Raw genomic sequence first — 9,907 nt, 5'->3', positions numbered from 1 at the left:
TTTTTAAAACATAGCTGTACGCAACAGAGTTACAGGATAAAAATGATCAGCAGACATTTTTTAGAACACTCATTTTTTATTATTATTTTTTGATCTGTTGCCATTCGCAACTCTCATAAAAGTAATATGAATAGTCATGTGACATATGATGTTCCTACAGCGTAACTACCACTACGAAAATTAAACATCAATCCACTGCTATATAATACATGTTAACTTGATTCAATTGCAAGATGCCTTTTGATAAATGAAAGTTGGCATTGTCGATAACTCCTCCCCCCACAAACCCTACAACTGGCGACTGGCGAGTCACAAAATTTCCTAGTTTTGCACCTGCAGCCCATTTCCATCGTCAATAGTCGATAATTAAAAATGCCTGAAAATTTAATCAAACAATAAATAAAAATTACGTTTTCAGTATCGCCTTCCTACTGTCATTAGATTTGAATAGCATTGTTTTTTTTCGTTGTAAATGTTAATTTTCAATTCTAATATGCATTTTTTAAAGAATGCATTTCGTAAAATACATATAATAGGTTGTCATTGCGGAGCAACCTGTATTATACTAATTCATGTTACCTCATGTTCACTAATATTTTAGGCTTACACGAAGTTCTTTTTTTTTTTTTTTTTTTTTTTTTTTTTTTTTTTAATCAAATGGTCGTGAACTCAGTGTGAAACATTTCAAAAAATTGAATTCTCACGAAATCTTTATCAGGATTACAAACATAACTGTTAGTCTATCCAGTATGGCCACAGTCTGGAAAAATATAAAAAGTGGTGACAAAAGTTTGATGAGGTTTTAGGTAGGAAGTACTTTATTTACGTAGCACTAGAGCTGCATAATGGGCTATTGGCGACGGTCTGGGAAACATCCATGAGGATGATCCGAAGACATGCCATTGCAATTTTGATCCTCTGAAGAGGGGATGGCACCCCTGTTTTGGTATCCCGATGACCTGCGCGCAAAGTTGAGTACTTTATGGTAGAACAGTTTAAGGAGGACCGATGCAGCACACCCTCGGTCCCCATGCAGGCTGATCAATTAATTTACTCCATCATTTTGCAATTACAGCACATTAATTTAAGACATACAGACCAAAAGGAAACGAATTGGGGTATTTTTTCTATGAATTTGAATTATGAATGATGTAAAAATAATAAAGTAAATAAGATTAGTTACAAGGAATCACACTATATATACACAAAAAAATGGAGAAAATGGAAAAGTAATAAATATAAATGCGTAATCAACTTTCGACACACCTTTTAAATATTGAGTTTTGCCAAAAAATGTTAAACCTTACTCACTGTCCCTCCCCTTTAAACGCCTCTTCATCACCTTCTCCCCCTCACATTTTCTTCAATCTGAGTTGTTCTTTAGCGTAGAAAGGGCCTTAAAGGCCTGTTTACACGGTCCAAGTTCTTGAATCCGAGAAATCGGTAGAATTTTTTTGTCCAAGAAACTGAATGATTCGTTGACACTATCCAAGTTCTTGAATGTCACTGATTGGACGGGAGAAACACTTGCGCATGTGCATTGTTCATATTCAACATTATGAAATCATACTTACATGACTTTAAAATTACTGAATAAATTCAAATAAAAATCATAATAACACAAATAGGCCGTAGCAGATTAACTTATTTTCACTAAAATATATGAAAGGAAACAACAAAAGGAACAATCTGATGTCTGCTTGTTGACGTCACAAAACTTAAGAAGCTGATTGGTTAAGGGAGGAAAAACTTGGGTGGAAAGTAGAACATGTTGCTCTACTGTCGTCCAAGAACTTAGAGCAAGTACTTGGATGATTGTTTACACGATCCAAGCTGAAAGCAAAACAAGTTTCCATCAATATCAATCAATCTCTGTCCAAGAAATTGGATCGTCTAAACAGGCCTTAAGTGATAGGAGATTCCTATTTAAGATTTTGATTTTAACTCGATCCAATCTCAAGGGGGTGAGGTTGGAATGTAACTTCGGTATCGTTGAAACATCTTTTGAAGATCTTTTGGAAGTGCATTTTCAAAATTTCGAACTGATGCGTATTTTTCAAGATATTTTGTAGTTTCTAAGCATTTCGGATGCATTGAATAAGCAGCCATGATAACAAAAGCCTCCCAGGACGGCAGCTGCCGTACTGGAAGGCTTTTGTTATCATGGCTGCTAGTGGAGGGCTGCAGAATAATACAGCATCTGCATATTATTTTTCATCTTACTTTTTTTTAAAGCAAACAAACAAATGGAGGGATATCTTTTTTAAACATCTTGTTTTTGATAACAAAAAAGCTTAGTTGAGAGAACACCGCAAAGAACAAAAAGCAAAGAATTCTTTTTTTGGTTACACCATTAAAACCCAGATTTCACAGATTGTCACACTGACGTCACAATAAAGTCAAAAACAGTCACAGGTGTGACAGTTTTAAATTATCCCAAAAAGGTCATAGTGTTACTTTGTTACTTTATTTCGTGATATCATATTAGAGTCTCACTGACTACTTATTGAGACTTCGGACACTTAGTAGTCACAAAACTATACATGACTGAGGGACTAAAATCACTGCGAAACGTTGCTTCAACTTTGATTTCCCTGAAAGCCACATAAAAACCATTTCACGACTTGACTCACTAAAGTCTAAACTAAATTAAACTAAACTCAGTGACGCGACAGCCCAAAGAGGACCAAGGCCTACTGTGCCCATTTCAGTTTTCTTGACCTTGGGCTCTGGGATGGAAGGGCAAATGTTCCGGTTAGGTGGTCAGCCGAACGTGAAACTCCCAATGTTAAGTTCCCAAGCATGCTTGGTACTCATTTATCGACCCACTGATGGGATGAAAGGCTGAGTCAACCTTGCCCGGTCCGAGGATCGAACCCAGAACCTGTGGCACGGGATAGCGAAGAGCTACCATCCAGCCACCGGGCTCACTAAAGTCACAGTGATATATTTTGCAATTCGTCTTATTCTGTTCTCATGTTTACTTTTTAACGATTTTTTTTTTTAAATTGACGTGCATACTTTAATGCGACTTGTCTCACTATAGCTACGATTCCTCTCGAGTCATACCTGGTCACTTGAAAGATTTGTTAGCAGTTTTTAGCGACCATAATCACTTAAAATTATCATTTTGTGAATCTCAATAGAGTCACAAATGGTCAAATTCACAGGCGTGACCTGCTTAAATAGTTTCGAAGGCCTCTGAATATGATTTTTTTTAAAAATTTATTCCCTTAAAAATGTTTATTTAAAAAATACTGTTTCCGTACAATATTGTTCCACTGTCTAACTCTCGCAGTATTAGAAAAAATGCATTAAATGCAATTCGACCCCTTTTTCAAATTACCCTACAGAACTTATATAATTTTATTTTAATAATATCTAATTTAAGAAAGAATTATGAAGATGGAGGAGGAAGAACGGTTTAGGTCCATTTTTTCACAAAAAGGACGATTATTGGATTTCAATCTATCCCATTTTGAAGAGTAATCGTTCTGTAAAATCAATAGCGTGAAAAATCGTTCTACCCGAGAGTTATTACACTGTGAAGATGGGCTGCGCTGTGGAAAAACTTTCCTTTCCGCGAACAAAATCATCCCCCCCCCTCCGAATCAGCTTTTATGGAAATAGAACGTTTTTGTCCCGTGATTTTCATTTAGATGACTTTTCCTTCTCTTTTTAAAATAGATGTATATGTTTAAATTTTCCTTAAGATTTTTAAACTATGCATAACTTTTATAGTCACAATCAATCTTGATGGGATTTATTTTATTCAAAAATATTATTAAACAGGAAGAAAGGTAATTCTATTTTGTAATAAAGAATCAAGAAACTGATCATTTTTGCAATTTTTTTTACTTTTTCATTTTTAATTTTGAATTGAATGATTCATTCTATTTGCGTACAGTTTGACTAATATGTATTATGTTTGCACTTCAAAGCTTTTTTTTCAGGAGCAAATATTGACAAAGTTAGTCTGAAAGAAGGAAAATCGTTATCATTATATTTCCTGTCATCCACCTTCATATTTATATATATTTACTTAGAGGAAATCAAATATTCTGGTAACTACAAATATAATATTTAAAAAATTATGTAAATATTACTACCACTTTTTTATTTTTTCCTGTCGCGTATGAACCCAGTGTGTGATTCTCGGTTTAGTAATCGATCATCATAATCTTCATGATTATTTTATTTTATATTGTTTATGATTATATTGTCATCAATTTCTACTCCATGCCACTCAACATTTCTTGATTGTCCATGTCACACGAACCCCCTCTCGATTTTTTGGTGCTGAGCACCCCCTCTTCCTCCCATCTCCATTCCTCCTCACTACTCCTCATCATCGATTTATTACTACAGATGAATCGGTTAATGCCGCTTCGCGGCAGCGCACCGAGATTTATGTGGTTTCTATCATTCTACCATTCTCGGTTTAGTAAATTAGCTGCATAGAGCTGTTACTTAACAATGCGTCTAAATATCTCAAAAGCTTACTTGATTCGCCGAATACTTACGGCCTAATTGTGAAGATTTGTTACAATTAAGCCATGTTGAGCTTCCTTTAAAAAGTTGGCAGAATTAACCAAAAATCTACAAATTTGAGTTTGTAGCTCTCTACCGTTTTTTAAAATATTTTGTCGAATCCGGAACAGTTATCATTTCTGTTGTTACCGAAATTGGTCACTAATTTGAGAAAAATCAAATTTAATCCCTTTTCAAATATTTATTTTATATGAATGCTATTTTAAGAAAAATTAGTCGCTAATATGAGAAAATCAAAATAATTCCCTTTCAAATATTTATCTCACATATATAATTTAAGAGAAATAGATTGCTGATCTGAGATAATCAAAATAATTCTGCTTCATTTATCTTATATCTGTATTTTAAGAGAAGTTGGCAGCTTATAGGAAAAATCAAAATATCTCTTCCGTAATTTTAAGAGAATTCTTTTGCTTGTAAGATAAAATCAAAAAACTTCCACTTCAAATATTTATCTTATATGAGTATTTTAAGAGAAATAGGCAGCTAATATTTTATTTTATTTAAAACTGCCGTTGGACAGCTGCCCCAATTTTGAGTTTACGACTACTAATGTTCAACTCCTTAGCCTTGTAATTTTGAACTCAATCTAGAAGGCAAGGGAACCCCGGGATTAAGTATTGGGAGAAATTTGCCTTTGTGGAGCACTTTTTGATGGAATTAACCAGCATTTGCGTTACACGGAGAGGAAAACCACGAAAACTTTCCACGGTTAGCCTGAAGGCAAGGGGATTCTTACCCATGATTCATCTAACACTGAGGGTATTTTACGTCAGCACTGTGGTCGGTGCGATCCGGGTGCATATTTTGTTTCAACCAGCCATCGCTGGGATCGAACCCGGTTCACCTCATTGGGAGACGATCGCTCTACACCCTGAGCCACCACGGCTTAGGTCGTTAATATTTTACGTTGAACAGCCGACGTTTATGGCTACTAATGTTCAACTCCGTAGCCTTGTAATTTTGAACCCAATCCAGGAAACAAGGGAACTCCTGGATCAAATATTGGGAGAAATTTGCCTTCGTGAAGGACTCTTTGATTCTATTAACCCGCATTTGTGTTACATGGAGAGGAAAACCACGAGAACCTTCCACGGTTAGCCAAATGGCAAGGGGACTGTAACCCATCATCTGTCTACCAGTGAGGATATTTTACGTCGGCTCTGTGGTCAGTGCGAGCGGGGTGCGGAATTCGAATCGATCAGCTATTTTGGAACCGAACCCGGTTCACCTCATTGGGAGGCGAGCGCTCTATCACCTAAAACTTCACGGCTCAGGTCGTTAATACGTTAAATTCCAAATAATTATTTTCAAATGCTATTTTGCAATTTTTTTAAAACTTTGTTCTGATTGGCAGAACCAGTATCAACCGGCACAAGATTTATGATTCTTTTTTTATTTTGTTCAAAAACTAATCATAAAGAAGAATAGAAATTTATTATCATACAAAGAAATTTATGAGGAAAAAACATTTATTTCCATTAAAACAATACGAAAAGTATTAGTTCAAGAGCACTAATTCATATAAAATACTTTAAGGTACAAAAAGTAAAATGTAAATTTTTTCCATAACTTAATAACATTCCGATTATCACCCAATTTTATCCTTTGATCAATTGAACACCGAAACATACATGCCAGCGATAAAAAAAAATACGCAAGCTCTACAAATTTCACTTTTTAAAAAAAAATTATAAGCACATTCGGAAGAATCTAAACCAAGAACTCTTTTTAATAAGCTTAAAGCATTGAGTCGATCTTAATTATCAGGTTAGTAACACTCTTTAAAAATTTGTCACGAAAAGGAATTTGCTGATAGATAGTCAAAAAAGAATTCGCAGATAAAAAGTCGTAAATAAATTTGCCGATGTAATTATCACAGATAGTTTCTTACTTGAAAGGGATGTTTTCTGACTAACCTTGAACGGAAAATATTCGAGGAGCACCCCTAACTGAACTATTTACAGGCATACGATAATTAGTTCTCTAAAGCAACGGTTCCTGACTTTTTTCAACTATGGAACCCTAAATGATCGACCCTATTTACACCGAGACTTCGGAATAAATTGTAAATGTCGACTGCTAGCATATTAATTAACGAAAGAATATTAATTATTTGGAAAATATGTAATGATTTAAATGTTATTTATTATGTCGTTAATATATAGTAAATTAATGGAGAATTGAATTTTTTTATCATATAGTTTAATCAAAATTAGTCTTAGAACTAGGCATACAATAATTTGTTCTCTAAAGCAGTAGTTCCTGATTTTTTTTTACCAAAAGAACATTAATTATTTGAAAAATATGTCATGATTTAAATGTTATTTATTAATTCATTAATGTATCGCTGCTTCAAAACTAAAACGACACATCTGTAGGTATTACACGTTTGCAGATGCGTCGTTTTAGTTTTGAACCAGCGATATAGTAAATTCATGGAGAATTGATTTTTTTTATCATATCGTTTAATCAAAATTAGTCTTAGAATTAGGCATACAATAATTTGTTCTCTAAAGCAGTAGTTCCTGATTTTTTTTACCAAAAGAATATTAATTATTTGAAAAATATGTCATGATTTAAATGTTATTTATTAATTCATTAATATATCGCTGCTTCAAAACTAAAACGACACATCTGTAGGTATTATACGTTTGCAGATGCGTCGTTTTAGTTTTGAACCAGCGATATAGTAAACTCATGGAGAATTGATTTTTTTTATCATATCGTTTAATCAAAATTAGTCTTAGAATTAGGAATACAATAATTTGTTCTCTAAAGCAGCGGTTCCCAATTTTTTTCAACTGTGAAACCCTAAATGATAGACCTCATTGTAGCGGAACCCCAAGACTTCGTGAATAAATTTTCATTTTCGATTGTTAACATATTAATTAACGAAAGAAAATTAATTATTTGGAAAATATGTAGTGATCCAATTGTTATTTATTATATCGTTAATAGTAAATTAACGTAAATGATTTTTTTTTATCATATCATTTAATCAAGATTAGTCTTAAAATTAGGTCTTACGTCAGACAGTTGTATTCACGGGTCTGGAGCCGCTTCTAATATAGTTCTTAATTTGATTTTAGCGCATGCGTAAACTGAAAATAAATGAGCTGAAATATGGTTTCCATTAAAATAGAAACGAAAAAGGACGCAAATGAACTTAGAAAATATTTATCAGAGAAACATACTTCTTCCATATTCAGTGCGAAATAATGCAATTTTTCATAAATGCATATCCTATTTATAATCCATTTATTTTATTGTCATTAGAAAAAAACATTGCTTTGAATTTTCTTACTTCATATGAATTTTAATTAAATGCAATCTCACAAAAATATCGAATAAATAATGGATTATTAAAATTAGAAATAATGTAAATAATGGAATTAAATAAATAATGGATTGCTAATTCGATACAAATTTAGTTGCAGGTTTTAAAAATCATAACTGGTTAAAAAAAAGAAAGTCCTAACTCTCGGAACCCCCATGACTCTTCCACGGAACCCTAGGGTTCCGCAGAACACGAATTAGGAACCACTACTCTAAACTGTGAAATATCCAAGGCACGCATAAAATTTTATTATTCTGTTAATGGTGTTTTATGAAGGCCTAACAAGTATTTAAGAAAATTATCCAATTTCTATAACGTTAAGATTAACATTAATTTTATAACAATATTAAACATAATTCATAAACCAGATATCATTGAGAACTATATGAACTTGAGATTATACACAGAAAAATAATGAGTTTCTGGATTAAATTTGTCTAGTTTTAAATTGTGGGAAACATTAATTTTTTTTTTTCAAATTAAACGTTCCTGAGTTGGCAATAATAAAAGTTCAAAGGAATTAGCGTGTTACGCATCACTGAACTACTTAAGCTGTAATAATTGTTTAAATCAAATCAAAGAATTATAAAATTCAAAGAAGGTCAAAACAAAAAAAGGAAAAACTAATGGATTTGACGAACGGTTTAGTTTTTAGGTTATTTGGTTGCACAATTCTAGCGTAAGAAATCATATAATTTTTAAAACATTTTGTTTCCGAAAAAAGTAATTAATGTTTTAAAATGAAAACAATACAATTCCAGGTACATTTTAAGCTTTAAAAAGTTCGTACGGTTCCGAAAGTGATTAAATTATTTCATTTTTGCAGTTTATTTTGGACGAGAAAAATATTTGTGTTTACCAGAATACATTTACAAATATCTGTATACTAACCTAAATAATATAAATATGTATTATTTCAAAACTGAAAGTGGTAGTCATTGCTAGAAAATATTATATTTATGCTTCCTACCACTTTTTTTTATAAAGATGTTTTTTACAATATTAAAAAATTTGAGTTTTTGCAATAGCAATCCGAAATAAATGAATGTTCTACCTCTAACCATAAATATTATCATTTATTCAAATAAATATAATTTCCATCCTACCATTTTAGCAGGGCTCGCAAAACCGCCCGTCCTCGGCGGTCAAAAATTCCCCGCGGGCGACAACTTTCTCGAATCCGACGTCCGCGCGGACGGCCATTTTCCCGTTAATGTTCGTGATACATTTTCGATTTTTGTTATCTTACAAGAGTCAAGCACCTCACTTCTAAAATGACCCTCTAATCTAGAAATCCCGTTAATTCCTTCGTCAGACCAAATGCGTATTCTCACGTAATCGGTAAACAAAAGAAAAATTGATCTGTGCATATGCATTTGGACAGGTCTTAAACAAGAAGCGTTAAACGCAATTATGAACATCTACCTAAATGGAAAACCCCTTTCAGATTTTTGTGCAGAAACCTCTGTAAATCATTGGCTTGATTGTGGAACTGACAAACGTCATATTTGATTAATTTAAAAAGCGCAGTACCCTCGGATAAATTGAAATTCCAGATAACTTGACCTTTGTCGTTTTAATTATTTCATAAAAGAAATACTAGGTTACTATTAGTAACCTAATATTTCTTTTATTACTGTATAATGTAATCCTAGTATTTGTTATCCTAGTAACTAATAATTCATTGTGCAATTTGCATAAATGTTTGTAATAAATAAGAGAAAATTATATTTTTATTTATTTAGAAGTTTCAAAGGAGGACGGGTACATCGTTGGATAAGCCGTCCTCGGGGACGGGTAAAATTTCTGAGTTTTTTCGAGCCCTGTGTTCGTGATACATTTTCAAATTTTGTTATCTCACAAGAGTCTAGCATTAAATTATTTCATAAAAGAAACACTAGGATACTATTAGTAACCTAGTATTTCTTTTATTACTGTATAATGTAATCCTAGTAGCAACTAATTCATTGTGCAATTTATATAAATGTTTGTAATAAATAAGAGAAAATTATATTT

The sequence above is a fragment of the Parasteatoda tepidariorum genome, chromosome 9, assembly GCF_043381705.1.
Source record: "Parasteatoda tepidariorum isolate YZ-2023 chromosome 9, CAS_Ptep_4.0, whole genome shotgun sequence".
Taxonomy (NCBI): Eukaryota; Metazoa; Arthropoda; class Arachnida; order Araneae; family Theridiidae; genus Parasteatoda; species Parasteatoda tepidariorum.
This window is presented reverse-complemented; position numbering follows the sequence as displayed.